We start from the raw sequence: 25,028 nt of genomic DNA on the forward strand, positions 1-25,028 counted from the left end.
TTTTGTAAAGCAATGTCCAATTTCCCCATCTGGCACAAACTGATTTCCCATTAAAAAGAACAAGCTCCACCTTTAGGGCAGGGCTGCAAATGCAGCAGGATGTACTTGGGGTAGGAAGGGGACATTTGCCAGCTTTGTTCTAGGGAGTCAGGAGCCAAGGTGGGGACTGGGGCAGTCAGAGTTTCAGCTTTAGCTCTGGTAATGATTTTCTGCATGGTCTCTTGTAAGCTCTTTCGTGTCTCCACCTCGTTTTGCCCAAGCCTAAAATGGAGCTCAAAATCGTCACTTTTCTAACACCTCCCCCTCCCCACACACAGAGTTGTGAGCAGGTTTCATGTTTATCTCAGAGGCTTTGAACAGCATCATCCATCCAGGGAATGCATGCAGGCATTCAGACCCCAGAATGAGCTTCATAAAATCATCAGGAAATAAAATGGCATCTATATTAATCATAAATCTGGGATTGGAACAGAATACTTGGTTAACAAACCTGCAAAACAAGCTTTGTTTCATTGGCTTGAGCTGCTTTACAGCTCTGTTTGTGTATGTGGAAGTGATGTTCAGTCTTTTTAAATGAGTCACAGGACTGGAAGAACAAAAATATTGGATGGTAACATATAGCAGCAAAACAATTACTCTTTTCATTCTGACAAGCACAATAACCAGAATAGCTAGTTAGAGCTAAAGGTCTAGGCAGATAGTTTCTTTCAACGTACCAGGGATTTTAGATCTGCTCGCAAGACAGGGAAACAGCACTGAAATGTTATAACAATAAAAGACAACGTTAGATCAAACAATAAAATCAAGCATGCCCATTAGGATACAAGTATTTACAGGTAGGAAGGCTCTCCTGGTCGGTGGCTCCATGCAGTATGCTCACACAGCACAGCCTCGTCTAGCAGCTTTCTGTACCTTTATCCAGAGGAGAGTCCTTTCCACCCTGCTTGCTGCATTGCACCACTGATTTAGTGAAGACATCATCCTCATAAGGATGCTCTTCTAACTCACCTCTGAAATCCGCTTGCTTTTCTCCTCTGACAATTAGGTTTAAATGTGCTGCAGCAAAGTACTCATCCTTAGCAGTCGTATAGCTTTTTAAGAGATAAACTGCATTAGCAAAATCCTTATTAGATAATCTATCAAATGAGGTCATACATAATTTTAGCAGTCTCATCTTGATTTATAACATGATGGCAGCAAATTACGCATACACAAACCAGCACTCTGGCTGTCAAAGTCAGGTGTTGTCACCCTGCTAAAAAAGCAGTTCCCAGGCCAGCCCAGTGGCCTACTGGTAGCATTCCCTATCACCAGGGTGAGACCCAGTTTGCCTTACAGCCCTCCAGCTCACCCCCAGCTCTTGTTAGGACTGACAGGAGTTAGAGGCAGGAGCCTAAAGCCTTGCTTTGCACCTCCGTGCAGTAATCCTTCCTGGCATTTCTTCTGATGGCTTTTCCATCCTCCCCTTAGCAGGAGCACGGGCACTCTGAAGAGCAGGCTTCTGTATGGGTCTGTGGGGTGCTGGCATCCTCCCTGCACCCCTTCGGTTTCCTCAAGGGAATAAAAGGTTGGTAGAAGTGTCAGGCAGTGCTGTGCATGGGGCTATCGAAGGCTGCGCACTGGTGCAGACTGCTTGCACTGCTGAAGGCTTGGTCAAGGAGGCTGTGCTCCAGCTGTGGCACAAAGCCATGCCACCGGTCTCATGAGAGGCCCAAGGGATGAAATTTGGGAAATTAGAGGGTGTTTCAGGCACAAATGCTGTTTCTGAATGGCACTTTGCTACTGCTGTAGTGCCACTGTCACTGTAAGTTGCTCCTAGGATCAGGAAGGGACGTGATCCCTATCCCCCAGCTTCAACCTTCTTCTGCAAACATTATTTCATCCCTGGGGATTTGTCTGTAACTGCCATAGGGGGGAGCTGCAATAAATTATCTGGCCTTGCCTTTCTCTTCACCTGCTCTCACCTCACACTGGTATTTCTAGGGTCTGAGTGGCGCGAAGTGTCGAGAGTGCATGTCATCTGCGTGTCTCTGAATAACTTACGTCTCTCCCGCTGTTCCTGTGGCCAAACCCTGCTCAGGAAGGACAGAGCAGGATGGAACAGGATTTATTCCTCGACATTGTAGGTATCTACCCTCAAGCTGTTAAAAAAAAAAAAGCTGAATGAGAATCCAAATAAACATTTCCCTGGGAGATATGAAATAGTAGAGGCCTAATTATCTCTGCAAGGGACCTTCTTGCAGCTCCTAATAGGGAGACCTCTACGTTGTTTTTGCAAGAATATTCCTGGAGTGAGAGGCTGGAAGGAATCAAAGTAGTTCATCAAAACGAGTAAGCAAGGGGAATGCTCGCAGTGGATGGCACTGCTGTTTTGCACACCCTAAGGTAATTTTACCTAATCCTGCTGAATGAGTTTTTCATGCATATGTATATGGGAGTGTTTACATGTATGCATATCTGTCACGAGTAAAATCTGTTCCATCCTCAGCTGTCAAGCTGTGTGTGGCAGATTGCAGCAGGGCTTGGGGAGAGAAATTAAAGACCCAGATGAAGACCAGAACATTGGACACCCCTCCGGAGCCCATGAGCCAAAACTGCAGCTCCTCCCCACGCCGGTGCAAACGCGGGGTGGCAAGGACCTACTCCTGAGCAGCGCTGACCAACCCCGGAGCTGGGAAGTCCCCATCAGTACGGTGGGCACTGGGCAATCTGGGGGGGGGGGAAGGACCAGTTTCCCTGCCCCGCTCCCTGGCAGGCGAGGGGGGGACACACAGCCCTGTCTCCCTGCATGGCTGCCATGTATCCCCAGGCTCTGGGCAGCGATGGGAGCCCCCCAGCATCGAGCAGCCCCGGGCTGGGTGCTCCTTCAGAAGACCTGCCTCTGCAGAGGTGCTCGCAGCCATTGGCACGGGCGCTGCGGAGCCGGTTGCCTGGCAGCACACGCGTCCTCTTCCCCATGACAAGCAGAGCATCGTCTCCACCAACCCGGACCACCTCCCCGACTTCACAGCTCTGCCCAGGCCGGAGAGACACCGCTGCCCAGCGCGGTTCGCCAAAATGGACTGAGCTGGACCCGCGCTTGGGATGCGGAGACCCCTGCACCGAGGCAGTGCCCTGCAGGTTGGATTCATCCCCAGTGCCGCTCTGCTCGGCGGGGATCAGCGCTAAGAGAACGAGCTCTCTTAAAGAAACACATGCTAATTAGTGTGCATGAATATGTAGATCTCTGCAAAGCTATCAGAGCAAAAGTAGCTGTGAAGCTAAGCCCAAGGTCTGTCTTCTTGTGCCTGGGTCTTCGGTTCCTGTTGAACACCAGCTAAATATGTTTGTCGTGCCAAAAGAAGGCAAATCGCTGTATCTGAGAGCACAGAGCTGCTCTGGATCTCTGCGGCTTAAAAACCGTGTGCAATGTGTTTATCTGCTCCCAGCTTGGCACTCGGCCTCCGAGGATGCCACGAATAAGATTTGTGTGCTGTAGTAACTCAGATGCTGAACATGACTATCACAGGATTATGAACGTTAGAGCCATAAAAATTATGACCTTCAGAAACATCCATCTTTCTTCAAAGAAAGCAAGCCCTTATGAGGCAGGCTTGTTACCCCCCGGCAGCAGCTGAGAGCTGTCTTTTGGGGAGACGTGGAGGCCAGGAGGAACAAGGGAGGAGCCAGATACATGTCACTCTGCTGGGGTGCAGCAGGGCTGGGCACGCAGGCTGGGAAGGGCAAGGGAGGACCTGCAGCCCCACACAGTTGTGGTGGGCACGCCGTGGTGCTCGTGCTGTACAGGGAGCACTCAGGAGGAGCTAGCTGGCTGCCTAGGGGCTGGGGAGTATGGCAGGGACGTCGATTTGTTTTGCATGGGCTCTGGGAGATGTTGGGCTGCAGCAGAATCGCAGGATGGCTGAGGTGGGAAGGGACCTCTGGAGGTCCCCTGGTCCAACACTTGCTCAAGCAGGGCCACCTATGGCAGGTTGCTCAGGGCCATGTCCAAGCAGCTTTGGAAGATCTCTCTGGGCTCAGCCACCTGCACAGCAAAGATGTACAGATGTGCCTGCATGGTGAAGAAGCAGCCCCTTTGTTGAAGGTGCAAATTCACTCAGCTGTGGTGAGCTCTGGTGAGCGCCTCACCACCAGAGCTGACCATTTCACTGCAAGGTAGGGTGGGTATCTCCATGCTGGGGGCAGTTTTTTTGTAGAGATACAACATTGTGAGATCCTCTCTTCACATGTCCAGGAAGTATAAAAGCAGCATGGCCAAATAATTGCTTTCTCAATCTTATTTGAAACAGGTTTGTCCCAAGAAGGCTCGGACTACATGAAAGGAGGCAGGAGCAGCTGTCTTCTGACTGTGACCACTTGCCATGATGTGGGAATGGGCATTGTTTCACCAGGACCTACAGCTTCAGCTTCATCATCTGCAGCATCCCCACCTCAGGTATAGAATCATAGAGTCACAGAGTCATAGAATATCCTGAGTTGGAAGGGACACACAAGGGTCGTGAAGTCCAACTCCTGGCTCCACACAGGACCACCCAAAAATGAAGCCATATGTCTGAGAGCGTTGTCCAAACACGTATTGAGCTCCAGTAGGCTTAGTGCTGTAATCACTGCCCCAAAGAGCTCGTCCTAGTGCCCGACCACCCTCTGGGTGCAGAACCTTTCCCTAACCCCCAGCCTGACCCTCCCCTGTCCCAGCTCCACGCCGTTCCCTCGGGTCCTGTCGCTGTCCCCAGAGAGCAGAGCTCAGCGCCTGCCCCTCCGCTCCCCTCGTGAGGGAGCTGCAGGCCGCCATGAGGCCTCCCCTCAGCCTGCTCTGCTCTGGGCTGGACAAACCAAGGGGCCTCAGCCGCTCCTCATGTGTCTTGCCCTTCAGACCCTTCACCATCTTTGTAGCCCTACAAAGTGGGTAGGGGCAATGGCCCAAGTGAGACAAAGATGGGGCAAGCCAAGAGGGGCAGGGACCAGCCACAGGGCATGATCAGGCAGCAGGATGAGCACAGCAGCTCATCCATCTTCAGGTGAAGAGGGAAACCTCTGGTGGGAAGGGCATGAGAGGAGCTGTGGTACAGTGGCAATGGGTACTGCTGCTGAGGCTGGAGGAGGGTGGGGAAGAAGGGCTGCTACTGCATTGCCAGCCCCAGCTCTATCACCAAACACGAGCACGAGCTGTCACTGGTGTGGAATGCAGCAGATGGCCAAATTGTTAGATTCTCCCTTGCGAGAGCAAAATGATATACTGTTTTTTAACATCCTTGCCTGGAGCTGAGTGCTAGCTTCAGATACTACAAAGATATACTGTACAAAGGCACTTTGTGCCAGAAATGTGCTCTAGTGATAATCAGGAGAAAACTGTGCTTAAAGTGACATTTAAAAAATAATTATTATGGCCTGTTGCTGTTACTCACACATCCCCAAAGCTGATCTGGTAACAGAGCTTTTGAAAGTGTTTTTGCCTCACATGTCGTCTGGAAATTATGGATTCATGCTGTCACTGGATCTCACCTTGCAATCACCAGGGCTATGTATGCACACCATTTTTTCCTCTCTTTTGGGGGAAATAAATTCTTTTCTCCTTTCAATGTCTCTCATGCCATTTTGGCTGGTTTTGTGCTGATTCTTGGCTCATCCATTTGCTGGAGAAAATAGGCCTGACTGTCACAGAGCTGGCTATGAAGGTGCATGAAGCCTTGCATGAAGCCTCAGCACCACTGCCCTGGAGCAGCTGACTGCTCCGTGAAACCCAAGCCTGCTTGCAGATGCTGCACAGCTCACCGCATTGTGCTAACTTCAGGTGCTTGAAACTTTATATTGAAGGTGCAGGGTTGTTAGCAGTGAGTCATTAGGGCAGGTGTGCTTTGCCAGCTCCAGCTCTGAGCTGCTGATAAGGGGGAGGCTTTCAGAGAGAGCTTTGGTAATGACCTGAGCAGGAGAGAAAACTCAAAGTGACTTGAAAGTCTGCTTATTATTCCTTATCGATACATGCAAAACCCAGGGCAAGGATCAGTGTGGTCTGCAATCAAGTGAATGCTTTGCTTGTAGAAAATGGCCATTTTCTTGTTGGTACCTTTTGCAGTTCACTGGATATGTTTTTTAAGGACTTTCGGCTGCTGAGTACATGGCATTCTCTCTCTTCCTGTTAATCCTTTAAAATTTTATTTTTATGAAAGGGCTTTCATAGGTTACCTGTAAGCTTTGTCTCCTAAGGTACTAGGATGTATTAAATCTTCAAAATTCTCTCTTCCCTTACTATCCATCTTCAGAAGGCTCCTCCCACGCCACACCTGTTCATGTTGCAGCAGCCTGTCCTCCCTCTCCTCCTCACGCTTTCTTCCTCCCGGTTTGCTCAGAAGTCTCCTGCTAAACATCCCACAGCTGTGATGCACCAACCCTTCTCTCGTATCCCAACCATGTCACATCTCCCTCAACCTCCATTGAAACTTCCCCATCTTCCCCTCCCAGGCCCTCAGTAACTTTATCTTTGATCTTGCTCCTCCTGTTCTTTTTCCTGTCTGTTTTTCAGTCATCCCTCCTTCCTTCTTATTTTGTCTTGCTCTTAGACAGTTCCATGCTGCTTTCATCTTCATGCTCCTCTGACACCTGGGTCTCCATCTCCTGCCTTTGTCTCCCCAGCCAGCAGTAACACCCTGTGTGCACTCGTGCCTGAGCTGCCATCCCGTGTGATGTTCCTGGGGTACATGTCCTTCACCCTAGGGATTTGTGGTTCTCCAGTGGTGCATGGCCCACAGACACAAATGGGTCTCTTGAAGAGCAGCAGCTGCTGGTAAGTGACCGAGTGTTATTAATCCTGTTGCTTATGTGACACAGCAAAAACTCTAAACTTTCCCCAGCCAGGTAACAAGGGGAATCTTTTCTACATCGATGTGAAGGCACACTTTGGCTAGGTAAAGACATTAAAACACGCATTATTTATAGAGACTTAAAGTTCCTATAGGCACCAAAGCTGTTTGAGGAATATAATTAAGCAGCAGGCTATTAGAATAGGGTTTGGGCCTCGCTTCCCTCTTCTGCCTTGCACTGTCATGTCATCCCTGGTTGCGTTCAAGTTGCCTTTAGCATCTCCACATTCCTGCACATGATAAACAATAGGGAATAGCTCCCATACAGAAGAGGGAATATAGCAGCAAGTGTCTCACATCCATTTTTCAACTGTCATCAAATAGCTTTTATTCACGGCATAGCACAAGTGTCAGCCAACTGGCAAAGGCAGCCTATATTAAAAATGCTGGGGATTATTCATGTCAACAGGCACAAGGGAGCTTTTCTCAGTCAGTGGATCTGCAGTAGCAGTGGTATGAAAATGCAGCAGGTCCTCCGGAGTAATCTCAAATCTGAATAACTTCATAAGGAGGTCAACAGCTGATGATCACTTGCAAGCACAATTAAAAAATATATATATCTAGCACAATTAGATCAGAGTTTGGATAGGTGAGGGGTTTAAATGTGTGGATAGACAGAAAGAAAAGCTTATACCCTAAGCATGTTATGTAGGAAGACTAAGGTCATATTTTTATAACAGTGCTCAAATTGAGGATGGTCTGAAGGCTGTGAGCTGGTGCTGGCTTCTGAAGTTTGCTTCTGATTACATAATTATCAGGTACGTAGGATCTTGGCTGGTTTGATTACAGGCCTTGACTGCACTATTGGGAATGTGATCTCCATTGGCCATGTGATTTGTCTTTTATGGACAAGGTATAATTTAGAAATGGAAAATTCTTTCTCCTTTTAAAAGATTTTAAAAATGTTTCTCTGAAAATCTGTTATTAAATTTATGAGAATATTACTAGAAAAAAAAAGATGGACACAAGAAATAAAACTACTTGCCTTAAAAACATCAGGTAAAATTGGAAAATTATGGAGATTTTAGATGTCTCAGGCTAGCCCTTAAGGGCAATTCCAGCCCTTGACTGATTATTCCAGGCCCACTGTATTTGCAAAAGTTCACTATATTCTGCCATCTCATGTTTTTGCATTTTTGCTTTCAAAGCATATGGCCTGCTTCTTTTCCCCCTCCATTATTTTAGATTAATTTAATTCTCTGAACTCGGTGATGCTATGTGGGTATGAAATCGGGAGCAGTATAAGTGGAAAATAAAAAGTAAGGCCCATGCAAGTTCCCATGAATGAGGTGACCTGATCTGATCTGACACAGATCTGTGTCCCACTTATTCTCCGGGAAATGTTGGGTACTATATTTCAGTAAAAACGTCATTTCTGTACAAACGTGTGATGCAGAAGAAACCCAACCAGCAAAACCTGGCGATGTATCCCATGGCATCTCCATGACAACATAAGGATGCACATGCCACATGCATCCTTATCAGGAGGCAAACTGCTTTTGCTTTCCCTGCCTAAGAGGCAGGCTGAGGGGTAGCTGGCTGCAGTGAATGGTGCTGGGATTTAAATGTGGAAACCACAGCTCGCAATTCATCCAGGGCAAAGCGGAGGCAAGACCAAGGAGCCTCTTCAGAGAGGCGAGCCTTGTGCTCCTGTGGAGGCCGCTTGGTCAGACCAAGGCCTGGGTGCTGGCTGGTGTCCAGTGAGGCTGGGAAGCCACGTGCAGGGACCTTCGCTGGGCTCTCAAAGTCTTCCTGCAGGGCTGTTGGTGCGACTCGCCGGCAGAGCTAGATAAGAATGGGTGGTAATTTGGGTTAATGAGTTATTCCGAGAGGTCGTTCCCTCCCTGCACATACAGAACAGAAGGGCAAGAGATCCCATGGAGGGCCCAGTGGCAGCAGCCACCATCGCCACTCCTTGAGGTTGTGAGGGATGCCGGGGCCTGCTCCAGCAGGTGGAGTGGGCAGCACCTGCAGCCCTCACACCATTGAGGCTTCTCCTGAATGGATTCCGTGTCCCTCAGAGGCAAAGGGTCAGGCTGCCACCACAAACAGGAGCCCACCCCTGGCTCAGCGTGCTCATTTAATGGCTCCACGAGCTGCGTGTTCAACCAAACCGAAAGGGCACGGCATCATGTGCCTGCTTCCCAGATCAGCTGGGAGCAGGGCAGCAGGCACGGAGCCATCCTGCGGGGTCCATCTCTATTCAGTGCCCCCATCCACCCTGCAGGCCGGCTGGTGCCATGCTGCCTCCTGCCCGCATTGCAGGCCCACGGGCACAAGACGGGTGCACCAGCCGGCATTGCCAAACAGCAGCGCACTCAGTAAATGCCCTCTCCCTGCTGCCTTCCCAACCTGGCCCATCCTCAGCCTCCCTGCCCACCGGTGTGGCTCATATCCCCCTCCTGGAAGCAGCAGCGGTGCTGTAATTTCACACCCAGCTGGCAATGCGCCGGCTCCTCCACGCGCCGTGCTCCCAGCGCAGCTCTGGCCCTGGCTGCCGCAGGCACCTTTAGCGCAGCCGGTGGGGCTGAATTAGTGTTTGCAGTGCTCAGGAAATGTTCCTGCTATAAACAGGGTGCCCGTAAAGCAAAACTGGCCTTTCAATCATTGTTTCTGATTTCTGGGCTGGAACATGGGCAGTATTCTGCACTTCTAAGCAAAGCACCTTAAGCAAGTTAAGTTACCTCTGCCTCTCACTCTCTCTCTTTTTTTTTTTTTTTTTTTTTTTTTTTGAGATGTGTCACATAAAAGCGGGTTGTTAGCTTTTGTTGGGCTGTAAAAAGTTCTCAGCCTAACAATGGGGCACGGTGTGTTATCAGCAATAATAAAAAGTTACACTGATCTTTAGCATTTAGGACTAGACCTTTGTTCTGCTTGGTTACTTATAATCTTTACAGTGGTATGGCTTAGGCTTTTACTTTTTTTTTTTTTTTTTTTTCCATGCTCTCTATGTGTATGTATAGTGTACCTATGGTTGACTTTTGCTTGTATTAGGGTCAAAGCTCACTTGTTTTAGCCTACCATTTGAATGCCAGTTGGCATCCTTGGAGTGACTGGCCTGTAATCTGTGATTCAGCACATTTCCTCTGAAATAGAAGGAAAATTAGTTTGCCAACAGACATGAAACTGAATAAGAAACAGATTATGATCCCTAAGAAATGACTTGCGTGTGCTTCAGCGTATACTCTATGAACGTTTTATGCTGGCTGCCAGTGCCTGTCCATATTTTACAAATAACTTTTCATTTTTTTTTTAATCACAGAAACGATTATTTCCCTCTATACAACCACTAAAGAAGAAAATAAATTCCATGTTAGTCCGTGGGGCAATGGAAAGCTTTGTGCCTCCCAACCTGGACAGCGCAGTGCAAGGGTGGCAGTGTTCAGGCATGGACAAGTTCATGGCAGGTGGCATCTGGGCATAATGAGGCCCAGGGTTGGGGACCCTTAGGTAGGCTCCTGTTTAACAGCATTTCCAATCTAATGTCTAGCTATGCATGCCAGGAAGATGCAGACGGAGAAAAAACTATCACAGATGACATTACATCATAGCAGAGATAACAGCATTAGCAGCAAAGTCAAGCCCTAGATAGATCCTCAAGGTCTGAAAAGCAGTGTCTGGACACGACAGCAGGGTGTACAAGCTGTGGGGAAGCCCCTGGTGCTGGGCGGACCCATACCCCAGCCCCAGCTTTCAGGCAACCACCCTGGGAAGCAGCAGTAGTGGCGGAGCATCAATTGAAATGATGATTGAGTTTGGGGGGTGTCAGAAACCTGTGGGCTGGGGCTGGTGTTCCTGATGGATGCCAACCTTTGATGAGAAGAGAATAATTAACCTTTCTTTTGTTTACAGGTAACTGTAACAATCAGCACTACACAGGCTCCCCCAAGGCTCTTCAGGAATCTGAATCAAGCAGTAGGATAGTTTGGCTAGTGGATAGGGTGCCAGTTAAGGTAGAGATCAACCTGAATGTAGCAATTTTCTTGTGGGATAGAAGAGGGACAGAAACGGGGCAGATAGCCAGGAAGGCTCAGACCTAGCTGGATGAGCCCCCAGCAGTGTGACCTCAAACAAAGGCTGAGAGAGGGATTTTTAGGCACAGCACTTTCAAGCAAAGGACTTCAAAAGACAAGCAAAACTCCCAATTCTTTTTTGACCTTTGTTTAAAGTGTTCAAGGAAAAAGGGCTCTGTGCATTCTTTGTTAATCAATAGCACTGATTTAAAGAATTACCTGGCTCCATCACCATTCTCACATGAGTGGGACCAACCTCAAATAAACCCAGCCCCAAACTGATCTGGGTAGTGTAACTGATATGGGTGGAAAAGAATAATGTTCTACACATTTCGGAGGAAAAAGTTCTTATTGTAAAGACTTCTGTAATAAATACATGCAGGAGTTCAAGGCAGCAAAGAATTGGATAGGGTATTATTCTCCAATCAATTTAATTTTTAAGTCTTAAAGAATGCTAATTTTAAATGAGATATTCTTCTGATAAATTCTACAATTGAGGGGATGTAAATGCACGTTCGTAATGAATACTGTTTTTTCATATTTGATTGCAGTAATCTAAATGATCCTATTTAATATCAAGGACAGAGCTGGTATCTATTTTTTGATAACTGCTTTGCATAGCATACTCCATACAGTTAAAATTTCTGGAGAACTGTCTTAGAGGACAGGACTCTGGTAGGACAGTCCTGGTGGTGGCTGAACAGGCACCTCCTGCAGATGGAGCACTGTAAGGCCACAGGCTTGAAAGTCTCAACATTTGTTTTTTTTGCCAGCAAAGTATTTTGCTCTAATAATCCTTTCCTGCATTATTCTAATGTCAAGCATCACCTGTTCCATTGGCAAAGGCTGTGATGTGCTTATTTGACCTGTCTCTCTTTTTTGCTTTCATCCTGTTGTCAGAGCTGGAAGGTCTTGCTCTAGTTGCCAGTCTTCCTGTCCAGTTGTCCCTTCTCCAGCCTGAAAACAAACTTCTTCAGCCTTTCAAGGTACATTTGAGGCTTTCCATCCTCAGGGTGATGGATAAAAAAATGCAGTCTTTGGAAAGTGAAAAGCTTCATTTCTCAGGACTGTGCCTGTGAAATTCCTGAGAAAAGAGTATTAGAGATTTTGGACCAATGCAATTCTGTGTGATAAAAATCCTTTTAACAAGCTAGCTTTTTATGGTAATTATATGCACTGTAAGTCAATGAGAACGTACAAGAGACATTGTTTATATGCATAATATGAATAGTCATGATTATCAACATTGCAGAATAGGGAAGAAGACAAAAAGCAGATATTGTAGACATGGTGGTAATGGGCTGTTCATAAAAGGAATATTTTTATTTATTCTTTGTGGTAATATGCTAGTATTTAAGTACAGCAGAGTTCCATGTCATATATGGTTGATCTATAGAGATCAAGAACCAGACTTGCAGAAAAGCAGCCAAGCTGACTGTAGTGCAGATGAGAAACAACACGGTCCTCTGTGACGTGTTCAGGCATCGTGAGCTAAAATTCGCAGCCAGCCAGAAGTCACTTGGAATTGCAGGGCACCCGTATACCTGCTATCTTCATCCACTGCAATGCTTTATTATTAACCATTATTATTCAGGTACTATGCTGACTGCAGTTCGTAGATACTGAAAGAATTTTAAGGCACACATAGTCAAATTTTCAGAGAATAAGAGACTGGGAGTCCAAAATTTCTAACTCCTACAGAGAGTTGCTTCATGGCTTTGGAGAAAATATCCACTCTCCTTTCGCTGTCTTTATAAAAGAGGGCTAATATTTGTGTCTCATGAGTTGTTGTGAGATTAATAGTTTTTGGATGCATAAATTGTGTTGAAGATGGAAAGATCTGAGTCTTATTTCACAATAGCCTTGCAATTGCAGCACAAGCAGAGCAGACCCGGCTTCCCCTCAGCAAGGGACAAACAGCTTGGAACTCGGCAAGTACTCTACCCAGCTAGAACAAATACAATTTTGCAGTCCATTGATTTCCATTTACAATGCCAAGTTTTATTTGATTTATTTTTTGAATATCTGTGTGCAACAACACCAACTTCCTTTTTTATTATTATTTTTTTTAATTTTTCCCTCTTTAAATGAAGTGCCACTGGCATGTGATCCTCATTAGCCTAGCAGTATTCTGGTTAAGATAAAGGATCAGTTGACAAACAAAATGGGATCATTTAAGACAGTTTTGATAATGCAGCCTAAAAATTAATTTCTCTTTATTTAACTCTAAGACATATGTGAAGGAATGTAGGATTTCTGAGCATATGGGGTGACTACATACCTGCATGGGCTATGTAGAGGTGCCTCGTGTATGCAGATAAGGCCAGATTAAACAACTGTACCCTAGGAGTTATTTAATGACTTAACAAATAATGGTAGCAAATACATGAATGTCATTTTGGACAAACTCTACCCTCCAGTGTGACTGCCTGTATTTCCCTAGCACTGCACGGTGACCAGACGAGCATTGTGCAGCATCAAGCTGGACTCCAGGTGTTGACATGCGTGGCACGGGACCTGGCATGGGAGCCTCTCCTGGAAGCCTGGTTTAGGGCCATCCCACCACTCGCACAAGCCGCCTCCAGCTGCCCTCTTCCAGCCTCCCTTCACCCAACAAGTGGGTCTCAGTCCCTGACGGCAAACATCAGCACCTGCCACTGAGCAGAAGCACTTGATACTACTGAATGAGGATGGGTACAGGTGTTGTTATCTCACCTAGAAGAACTGGGTTATTGCTGCCACCACGGGGACTAGGAGAGGTGGGGCGGGATGGGGAGGGAGGTGGAAGAGGGAGAGAGCAGCTATTGTTGATACAAGCCATGCACTGATATCCTCCACACTCTTGGAAGCAAAGTATTTGCTGATAATACAAAGTACGCATGATACCTAGGGGGTGCAAAGATAATTTGACCTATCAGTGGTGAACTGTGGTGAAGCTTGCATTGTCATGGCTCACACTGGTCAGTGCATATGGGTGGATGGAAGATCGGGCTGTCAGCTTCTGTGAGCCCCCCGCTCCTCGGTGAAAGGGAGCTGGCCACTTTCCCACCAATGGCCCCAGCACTTTCAGTTACAGCCAGTCAAGTCCAATTACATCAAATATTAATCTGGCACACAACTTGGGCTGTCCGAGTGCATTTTGTAACCAACAGCGTATCCAATCCTTGGGACCTGATGACAATCACTCCTTTGTTGTCACATTGTTCAGCCACTCTAACCCAGATTCTCAGTCAATTCAAAGGAAAGAATGGTGATTCAGAGGACTGATTATGGCAAAAGTGCTTCAAAAAATGAACAGAGGGAAGGCAGGGCTGCAGCTCATCACAAAAGATCCTACCATAAAACCTAGAGAATGAACAAGAAGCCTTAGTTGATCTCACAGCAAGAGGCTTTGTTGTTATTTTGCACAGAGCTTCTCTGCAGGGGCAGCCTTCGGAGCATCCTGAACCTGGTGTTTGGGCTCGCAGTTTGCTCAGAGTTCTCTGTACAAGACTACAGCCAGTGAAAGAAAATGATGAACTGACCTTAAATTATTCAAAGGAAGCAAAGAAATAAAATACAGGCTAAAAAAGAATTCTTCCTAATAATTTGAGCCAAAAGCCAAAGCACATTAGCATATGAGGACTGGAAGATTCAGATAAATAGCTTGAAGGAAATTGCATGTCTATAGTCTGGGAGGAAAATGTGTGAAATCACTTAATTTAGTAATGTACCTGGCATACTTAAAGAAAGGGGAAGTCTCTACACTGTATTGGCACCACCACTGACTTTATCATGTGTGGAACAGGTGGCTGAAGGAACAGGTAGGAAATAAGATGAGTTTTTTAGGTATTCAGAGAGGTTCTGTCATGCAGGTTTTTTCACAAGGTGTTTTCTGAGTGGGGTGGAGTGGGAGAAAGGGTGAGCAGCCTGGTGTGATGGCTTGCAGAGTCCCTGTTAAATGAAGCTGAGAGGCAGGAGCTACCTCAGCTATGGAAAACAGCCTACTTGGGGGTGATTTCCTTAAGAGACCAGCATGTGTGCTTTTGGGATGTTCCCAGTCCTTGGGTAGCTGGTAAGTGCCTTTGATATTCCCAATGTTGGGAACAGGCCTTGGAGTCTGATCTGTTTATTTTTAAGAACAAACATTTGGCAAATAAAGAAAAAATAGACCCGGACATGTGGTTAAGTGTGTGTGACGTCACATGGAAATCTACTTCTGTGGCACTGGAGTGCAAAATCCAAACACATTGCTAAAGCTTAAAAGTAATTACTGCCTGGAAGGCTTGGTAGTCTTGTGTCTGCTCCCGCCAGCGTTCGGACATGCACACGCACACACACGGGCCATCTTAGCAGCTGATTCCCTTGGAGAGGACAAGGAGAAAAAACAGGCACAGGAAGGGGCAGGCCACCTCTCACTCCTCGGTATTTTGATCCCAGAGGTTTGTGGTGTAGTAGTCTATGCAGCAGCTATTCTGCAAATGGCGAGCTCTGGTCTAGTGCTGTCAGTCTCACGCCCACGGCTTACGAACACCTACATTCCCTTTAAAAATAAAATCGTAACAGCTCTGAATACAAATGTGCGAAAGCTTTACTATTTAAAGGGATCTTCTGTAGAAACTATGTCAAATGTAGCTCTTTCTAGAATGGCACCCAAGATGACTCTTTCTGCAGATGCTGATTTCTGTGGATGGACTACTCTATAGGCAAAAGCAGCTCCGAAAAACAGGAAAGGACTGGGAGCTGCGCAAGTTTCCAGCTGGAAACCTCAGCAGTTGTTCTGCATGATTACAGCTTGAGGCCTCTGTGGGCAGCTGAGGTGCGGGGATGGGGATGGTGCGGGCCTACAGAACAGGCAATACGCCGGGTCTGCTGTGCCCCCTCGGAGGCTCAGACATGCCCTTGACATTTCCTCTCTCAGGTGTGTATTGGCCAATTTTTGGTTGGTGCGTGCACAGTTCTCAGCCTCCTCAAGACATTTCCACATTCCACTAGGGTTGGAAAAGCCCTCCAAGATCACCTGGTCCAACCATCCCCCTACCACCAATGTCACCCACTAAGCCATGTCCCTAAGCGCCATATCCAACCTTTCCTTGAACAACCCCAGGAATTGTGACTCTACCACTTCCCTGGGCAACCCATTCCAATGCCTGACTGCTCTTTATTGTATTTCACTGGCACAGGCTGCCCAGAGAGGCAGTGGAGAAGCCTCCTGGACGTGGTCCTGGGCAACCTGCTCTGGGTGGCCAGCTTGAGCAAGGGTTGGGCCAGGTGACCTCCAGAGGTCCTTCGGCCATCCTGCAATTCTGTATTTAAGGGGGAAAGCAGGACGTTGGAAGAGGAGTGAATGCCTCAACACCTGATATCCCCTTTGCCAGGTAAGCTGATAGTACAAATGCGATATTCACCCTGTCGTAAGGCATTAAATATTTCTGCTCTGACTTGTGCCTGGTCCCAGCTGTTGTCAGCACAACCATTAGCTGCTTGCATCAAGACATTAAGCCAAATCCTGGCTCCAGTGAGGTCAGTCATAAAACTCAAATTGATTTCAGTGGCACTAGAAATTAGTCTCCCAGACAGTGGTCAGGAGGGAGGAGTTGGAGGGCAGTTTGCTGTCACCTAATAGGATGAGTTTAAGTTAAACTCACTCATTTTGGGGGTTACACTGAAATTCTGTGTGCGAATGTGTACACAGCACAGAGGCATGGCAGTAATGCCACTAAGAGACCCGGTGGTGATAGCTACTAAAAGTGATTTCCAAACTTTCTCATAAATACAGACGACTGTTTCAGGACTGAGGGATGTGGACATCCTGGCTTCCGGCTGTATATGGCTGGTGGTGTCTCATCTATCTCGCACAGCTTAGTCCTGATACACTGTTTGTTTAATTACTCAACCAGAAAGAAGTATTCAATGGTGTTTCATAATTCCTTATTGCAATATATGCCTTCCAGTAATTACCTCACGCGTTCTCTGATAGCGTAAGAAAAGCCCTCCCCTCCTTATCTCCTGCGTGTACGACTATACACCTCTTTAGAACTGGATTTTGTTCTTTATCCTTTTTTTCCTTCCAGTTGTGTTTAGACTGATCTCAAGAAGAATGTGCAAATCTCTGTGAATGCCCTTTAATGCACATTTACATTCCCCACTTGCTTTTACGAAAATGCACATGGACTATATTGTTTTGATTTGCTATTTGCTTTTTATTTCTCTGTAATTTCTAGTCGTGATTGCTTTTTTAGTATATCATTTTTAGACTCCTTCCATCCTGCACACGTGAGATAAGATACACTTTCTTCCATCCTGGACCTAAATTTTAAATTAATCATTAACCTGAACTTCTTCCTTTGAGGTTGCACAGGAAAATCTACAGTTCAGTCATGTCTGCTCTCCTGTGGTAAGACAAGGCTTAGATTTGTTATAATCACTAGCAGTAAATACTGTATCCATTTTTAGAGAATTATCCAATCTGCTCGTATTTCCTCATCTTTCTTCTCATTCCTTTGTTATGATATGCATTCTGCCTCTTAATTGTTTCCATGTGAAATGGCCTCGGCCCGAGCAGTTGCAACGAATAACGTCCACTTCAAAATGTCAGCTTTTTGGTTGCGGCAGATAACCAGGGTCTGGTTCCTCTCTGCATGCAGTAGTGCTCTTTAAGGACATGTAACGTCTTCTGCAGTCTTGTTAAGTGAAAAAACAGTAAAGAACAAACATCACGGACAAAAGGCAGCTTAGTAAATGTCATTTCTACCCGTTGCCAGTAATCTTGATCCCATTTTTGATTTCTGCACAGCTGTAACATTTTCCTTGCCTTTCAGTATAGCTAAATAGTATTAGGAACTAACTTAGCATCCCTCACATGGATTGTATTAAAATGTCCTTTGTTAAATAAGCGGGGTGTCCCTTTTATGTTTGCAGTGTTGAGGCTGCTTTACTGAAAGCCCCTCCATCGCCGCGGGAAGCTCTGCTGGTTTTGCTGCATTTCCCCTGCTCGGTACAGGGCTGGATGCGCTGAGCTGCGAGGTGTGAAGGAGCATCCTGGAAGAGAAGGAAGCTAAATATATTCTGCTACAAGATTTCTTCCATTCCTCTCTCCACCCCCAGATCCCAGAGACTACAATGGCTTATGCAGGGCTTTACATATGCAGCAAATGGTGGGGGAGGAAAATTCCCACAGATGAAGATCTGAAGCCCAGCACCACCACCTCCACCTACAGCACGCAGCCTGCAGTGGTGCTGGGGTGAGGTTTGAGGGAAAGCACTCCAATCACTGCTTCCAAAGAGAGGTCCTACGCAAGTGTATTTAGGAAAGGATGCTTGGCTGTAGGGAGACCCTTCCCTACAGCTTTGATATAGGCACCTGGATGAGATGGGGAGGAGGGGATTTCCTCTTTGACCCCCTATGCTTAGTGCTTCCTTTTCCTTAGCTCTAAGGGACTTGTTAGGCTGTGGGGGTTATTTTCCTTCCAACCATCCTTTGGACACCTAGCTATAAGCAGTCTGTAAGCTATCCATATGCTTACAGGAGCTGAGTGCTGTGGATATTCCCCGGGAGGCCAGGAGCCTGACGACATGCTCTCCATCTCTTATGAGAGCATTGCCTTATTAGTGTTTAAGGAGCACAACTCCATGTCAACGCAAAAGAGCAAACAAGAGTTTCCTCTCATTTGCCCCTGACTTTATGCTTACATAATTCCACTAATTTCATTTGCACGAGAACAGAAACAGATCCATGGTCTCTTGGTGGAGATGGTTTTGCAGAGCTGTGATCCAAGCCAGAAGGCCGAGCAGGAGTCCACTTCCCATGCACAAACCTCCATGCCAGAAGTGCTGTGTGGAGTGGCTCTTTCCTGCCCACCCGAGGCTTTTAAGGACATTTGTGGGCCTTGTATGCAGCGGGGTGGAGGCAGAGGAGAACAACTGAGCCGTCCCCCCTCCTCTCCAAGTGGAAGCGGCCTCGCAAGCTGTTTTTATCTCCAGGTACACAAAGGGAAATTAAACAATTAGAATGGATAGCTCAGAGCTGTATACTCCAAGGGGAAGAAATTACTATTGGTTTGACAGGTCCGTAAGTGAATTACTTATTTATGTAGCTCAATAGATTTAATATTAATCACAGATGAAAGACGCAAGTTAAACACGCTTTGCAAACATGCGGGTTGACTCCTTATTTACCCGCGAGTGGCTCGGGCTGGCGCTGCTGCCAGTACTGCCACAGACAGGCAAGGCCGAGATAGCACAAGTGAGAAAGAAATGACAGCAAAAAAAAAATGCTCTTAAAAGTTTCAAATGTTGGAATTGCTCTGAGAGATAACGCAAAAGAAGGATATAAAAACCAGGGTTGGATGTCAATGTTTGCAAGCAATCGTACTTCTGAGCTTCAGCAGCTTTGTGCTAGTCTGGGGCATCAGACAAGCAAAACACGTTGACCTCCCAGCCCTCTGAGTTTCCTATTCCTGTCCAAAACTGGCATGGGTAAAAGCAATCAGCGCCTTCTCATTACTTGCCTGACACTTTGCCTTGATACAACTGAAAAAGTCTCCAAAATGTATAGGAGGACTTGACGGAATTTTTTAAAGCATCATGCACACAATGTACATCAAGTGGAAAAATGCTCTTGGAATCTGCTACCCAAGGCTGAAACAGCTGAGGAGAAGAAAGCTCCTCTTACAGGAAATCAAAAGAAAAGAGCTTTGGAGCAAATTTTAGGCATAGTAAACTTCCTCTGAAATTGGTCTGTGCAGTCATCTTCTTAAAGAACCTTGAAAATTGTATATTTTTCATGCTTTATATATTTAAAAGTATCACACTCTTTTTTTTCCAGGCCTAGTCAATGTTGCCATCTAGGCAGCCAAAGGGTCTCTTCTAAGCAATTTGAAAAAAAAAAGTGCTTGTAAAACTGTGCAAATACCTATTAAAAAAACTAGATAAATAAAACTGCTGGGGTTACGAACGCTGCATTTTGAGCTAGAACTAAATGCTTATTTACATGCGATAGCATGGTAGTTCTGGTCTACTGATAAATAATGTGCATTAAAGCCTACACAGCTTACAGTCCACTGAATAAAAAGTGGCTTTCATTTGAAAAAGAGATCAATGGTGTAGTGAACTACTACTGGTTTTACGCAAAATAACTCATTTTGTGGCTTACTGAAAAAGTAGCTGTTTTGGTAACAATTTCTTTCTTTTGATTTTAAAACTAATTTAGGACTTCTCCTAAAGGACGCAGTGAACTAATACTCAAAGAAGTGTGCGGGTGAGTGCTCACAGCACCCTACAGTGAAGCAGCAGCCCAGATGCAGATGGCCAGACCCTTCCCTTGGTCTTTGTGCTGTTCAGCTGGCAGATGGAGGCTCCAGCAGGATGTTTTGGTGGCCCTTTTTGGCTCCAGCAGGTCATTTTGGCGGCACTTTGGTGCCAAGGATGCCGAAGGAGGCCAGCAAAGGCAGTCAGAGGAACGGGAGCATGGCCTGCACAGGATGGGGTTGTGATACTTAACTGCTCAAGCAGCTAGCACTAATTTGAGCGGCCCAAAGGTCACGACTATTTATGCAGATAAAAGGTCAGCGGCGAGCTGGCATGTGGCTGCGGGCTATCTTGGTACGCGCTGCGCCCCGGGCCCTGATGTCTGCTGCTGGTTCACAGTTTGTCTTTACGCGTGGACTTTCAGACCAAGCTCTGGCTGGAATAAAACATGTCGGGGAAAGAAGTCTCTGCTGCGTGAATTGATGCCGCTACGAACCAGCTGCAGTTTTTGTGGCTCGGGCTCATCTGTAGCTAAATCAAACCTTTGAATCATTATTTATAAAAGACAGCCAAATTCTGAACTGTTTGCTCAGTGTTTAGTCAGCTCTTGCACGGATAAACTCCTGTGAAAGCATGCCTGATGGCAGATAAGGGAAAAACTGAGTAAGATGCTGGGGATGCGACCCAATGAAAGGCAGCCTACAGCAGGCCTGGGGGCTCCAGCAGAGGTGGGCTTCTGCCACCACCAATATCTGGACAGAAATCGCCTTGAAACTGCAGGACCTTACAACATGAGGCTAGGAGACATGGCTTGAATGTCTCCTAGAGCAGGTTCAGGTTAGGTGAAACACCACCTATGTGGGTGAAAAAGGGACGTAGATATACCGTGTTTAGTCTAGTCAGGTTCTATACTATATTTGAAACTTTTACAGTAGTAAGTATTAGTGCCACATCCTTTGCTGCCGTTAGAAAACAAAATCATTTCCAACCTTTGGTTCCAGCAGTTGTCTGCCCGCCTGCACCAATTTTAAACAAAATCCCTTAATGTTCTCTTGTAAATCAGTCCTGTACAGCCTGGTCTCCAACACAGCATGTGCAAAATATTTTGTGACATTTCATTCCCTAAACAAAAGGTAATGGGGAAGCATCATTATATTGATTTGTTTTTCATCACAAACGTATTTGGCAGCATGCCCTAATTAAGGTTGTAGCAATAATTTAATTATAAGCACTGCTTTGACTCCCCTGGTAATTTTTTAATAGGAGTTAGCTATTATTCTGTTTTTGTTTGCTAGTAAAAAAAAAAAAAAAAGCATATTGGAATGAAAAACTCCCATGTAGAAAGCAACCCAAACTGGCTGTCTTCGGACCTGGAAAAGCATGGCTTTTTCTCTGTCCATCTCTTCCCATCAGAATGGATAATTCCCAAGTTCTTTCTTGACTGCCGTCTTCCCAAGCCTCCACACCCAAGGAACTTTAAGCAATGGCTTGAGGACGACTTGTTGGGATGTATTTTGTCAAGCTCATTATTTTCTTTATGTCCTTTCTTCACTCCATGTTGTGTGGGGTCAGCTGTAGGCAAACTGAAACAGACCCATAACAGTGGCATAGTCTGATTGCTGAGAACACATTTTTATATGTTTTGCCACTGAAAATGACAAAATTCCAGCCACTGCGTATTTGTAAGTACTTCGTCGGTTATGTTCGTCAAAAAAGAGTCTCCCCAGGAGACAAAAGTTCAGCATGGCGTCCACAGACACCCTGCATGTAACATAAGTGGCTTATAACTGGCACAGTGCAGCAGTACACTTGGTGGCTGTGCAGGGCTTCCCACGGGTGAAGTCCTCTGGCCCACCAGTGGGAGTGCAGATGACTCCTGAAGACTTTCTCTTTTGCTCAGATCTCTTCAAAGGAAAGAAAAATAAGCCTTTGCAGAAACTGGAGGAATTGGAATGCATTCTGCCATTTCCTGGATTTTATGCTACGTCTTGTATTATTTTCAGTCCCTGAAAAACAGAACTGTCCTGTAGGTAATGACTGGGATTTCTAATTAGCACATTTCTGTTACCTTGGAGCAAATACGTTTTCTATGCTTCCCCTCGTATTACGGTATTTTAGAAAATGAAACACATAAAATGCAAGATCTATCTCATGAGTGCTGAGGGACATCAGTTCCTGTATTTCAGGAACATGGGCTGGAAAGGGGATTGTCTACTGCCTCTGCCCAGGCTACCTTCCCACATTCTGCATCTCCAAGGAGAGCCTGCGTTCCACAAGTTTTCCTCATGAGAGTCCAGAAGATACTGTAGGCTTATGGGCAGTGTTCCACCAGAAATCCTCATAAAATGGAAGCAGCTGTTTACCTGTTTCAAAGAGAGCGAGAAAAAGAGAGATTGTGAGTCCCACCAGCTTTCTACCCTTACTCCTAGTCTAAAGCCTATGACTAGATCTCATGTCGTCCTCCAGCATCCCTCAGTTTTGTGTGAGTGCACCCGCGTACATTTTTGGCCTCTCCTGTCTTGTTTCCTTTCAGTGCTTGGTTACAGTCCAGTTAAAGACTCAGCTGTAGGTCACCTAAATCAGCTTTACGACGACATCCAGCCTCGAGTTGGGAGCCATGTAATTCTAACAGTAGAGCTCTGTATCCGCTAACTGCAAAACTGAATGGCTTCTCGAGGGGCTCTGATGTTAAGCACCACACTGCTAGAGCTGCGTTGCTATCTATATTTGAGTCACTTAAACGCTAATTCGGATATGTCTGCAATGCCTTCAGCATTGACAGTGCTATACGACATAATATTCTGAATGCATTTGACACATTCCCTTCTATTTTGAACTCAGAGCATCTGGACATTAAATGTAGTGCTCTAACCTATGCACTTCTTAGTGAAACCAAGGTGTTGGGAGGCATCCCCTGCCCTGTTCCCCTATAATATGTTTGTATCAGAGGCGGTAGCTTCCATTTAATGCTGTCAACAGACCTATATTTGTCCTAACAACTGCTACCATCCAGGTGAGGCGCGGTTAGCTGGATAAGCAGTCGCCTCAGTTCCTGCAAATTCTCTGCAGTCTGTGTTGTGTGATCAATATTTGCTGTCAGGGTACCGTGAAGAACTTCTCATTCAACACCGTGAAATTTTGAGCACAGCACGGAAGTTCTTCCATGCTGAGGGCTGGACGGGCCTTCCAAGTACATCTGAGTGGCTAAATATTGATTTGCTCCTTAGTTTCATCCCTGCGGCATTGGCTGTGTGGTTTAAAGTTGGGACTGGAGATGAGGCCCTTTCTCACAGTGGCAGGCTCTCTGCTACACACAAAACTGAAATAAAATTAGACCCGCTACACAAAATCAGCCATAAGCTATTTTCCTTCTATATGTAGCAGGTAGATAAATGCTAAGTTTAAGTACCTGCTACCAGTGGAGAAGCTTTTTCTTCTTACCTGAGAAATTCACTTAAAAAAATTGCAATTAATTTCTAATTAGGTTGTTCAACTTATTACTATGATCTACATAGAAATGACATAGCAAAATTTGAGGAGGCAGCTCTAGCGTTTTATACCATTGCACAGTGCTCTGTATACATCAATCCACAGAGTCCGTTAAAGCATTATTAAAACTAGGGAATAAATTGAGTTTACGCAATATGAAATATGCTATATTAAGTACCCGTGAACGTTGCTGGCACATACAGCTCACCTAGTCTCCTACCTCAAATTGCTTTTGTAATTTGTTGCTCCGATCCTGGAACTGGACTTACATAAGGCTGCATTTCTGCGTGGAAAAAAAGGAAAAACAATGCAGAGCACACACAAACATTGACAAATCTATTAGGTTACATACCAGAGAGAAATTATCACACTAACAAGTCCCACTACACCGGGCCATTGTGACAGGGGGGTGACAGCCAGCTCCGTGGCTGCTGTGCCGGAGGTGTCCATCCGGCAGCCTGCAGCTGTACCCAGCCTGCTGCTGCATTTCCGAGCCTCCCGTGGCACACGCGGACCCACGGGGTGCCAGCCCGGCTGCTGCGCAGCAGCTCTGCCTCGCCTGGCTGCGAGGAAGGGCACCGGCTCCAGGAGCTGGGAAGCTGCAGCTTTACCTGCCCGTGGCTGCTGCTCGGCAGAGGGATGACCTCTCCTCTCTGCCACTCCTGGCAGCGGGGCGTTCGCTTTGATGCACGGCGGCTGTTGGCGAAATTCCCTGCGAGTGTAATTGCAAGTTAACTTCATCGCTGATCTCTGCAACAGATGGAGTCGGGGTGGGGGTGGCAATGAAACCCACAGGAAATGGGTGCTGCTGAGGGAAAACGCAGATGGAAAACAGGAGACACAGAAGAACAGGGAAAGGGGAGAGAAATAGATCGGGGAACCAGAGGGCACGGGAAACATACGGCAGAAAGAGGATTATCTTCATGACTTCCTCAACCTTTAAAGGAAACTGAATATAACTGAATACTATGAATAATTTAATACATTACAGATACCAATAGTTTAAAGGACACGTACAGAAAAAAAAAAAAAAAAAAGACGCTATGGTGGCCAGGTTCTCCGGTACGTGAAACACTTGCATTCAAGTCCTGGCTCCACTGCAGACCCTCAGGCTGCAATTAAAGAGCCTACATTTTGTTTAAGCCCTGGGCCTAAGGTTTCCTATAGCCTCAGTGCTCGTGAGATGGCCAGCAGCAGACTGCAGGAGCGGGACTCAGACAAGACCATGTCTCAAACAGCCCTTCCACAGCCATTTGGGCAAATCTCTAGGGGTCCATTGCACAGAAATACCTAATTTGTCAATTCTTTGAGTTACTGAAGTAACCTGCCTGAGAAGCTGGGTGTGCAACGGTTCGTCTCTTCAAAACATGGTGAAGATCAAGGCATAAAAAACTGTGCTGTGGTTCACACATAGCGTGCGAGCATCACTGTGGGTTGGACT

The 25,028-nt window shown here is 46.3% G+C and overlaps 2 long non-coding RNA genes across 2 annotated transcripts; one reads left to right on the plus strand and one right to left on the minus strand.

Annotated features, from left to right (window-relative positions):
• The first annotated feature begins 4,012 nt into the window (after window positions 1–4,012).
• On the plus strand, window positions 4,013–18,058 carry LOC118163697. Its single transcript, XR_004749163.1, has 5 exons — window positions 4,013–4,155; window positions 4,290–4,435; window positions 6,635–6,781; window positions 16,033–16,227; window positions 17,771–18,058. It is a non-coding gene; the product is annotated as an uncharacterized LOC118163697 (long non-coding RNA).
• Window positions 18,059–18,925: 867 nt separating this feature from the next.
• LOC118163696 lies at window positions 18,926–24,783 on the minus strand. The gene is made up of 3 exons (XR_004749162.1): window positions 24,199–24,783; window positions 23,808–23,870; window positions 18,926–22,461 (listed from the first exon to the last, which is right to left on the minus strand). It is a non-coding gene; the product is annotated as an uncharacterized LOC118163696 (long non-coding RNA).
• Window positions 24,784–25,028: the final 245 nt, after the last annotated feature.

This window comes from Oxyura jamaicensis, chromosome 3 (assembly GCF_011077185.1).
Source record: "Oxyura jamaicensis isolate SHBP4307 breed ruddy duck chromosome 3, BPBGC_Ojam_1.0, whole genome shotgun sequence".
NCBI classification, from domain to species: Eukaryota; Metazoa; Chordata; class Aves; order Anseriformes; family Anatidae; genus Oxyura; species Oxyura jamaicensis.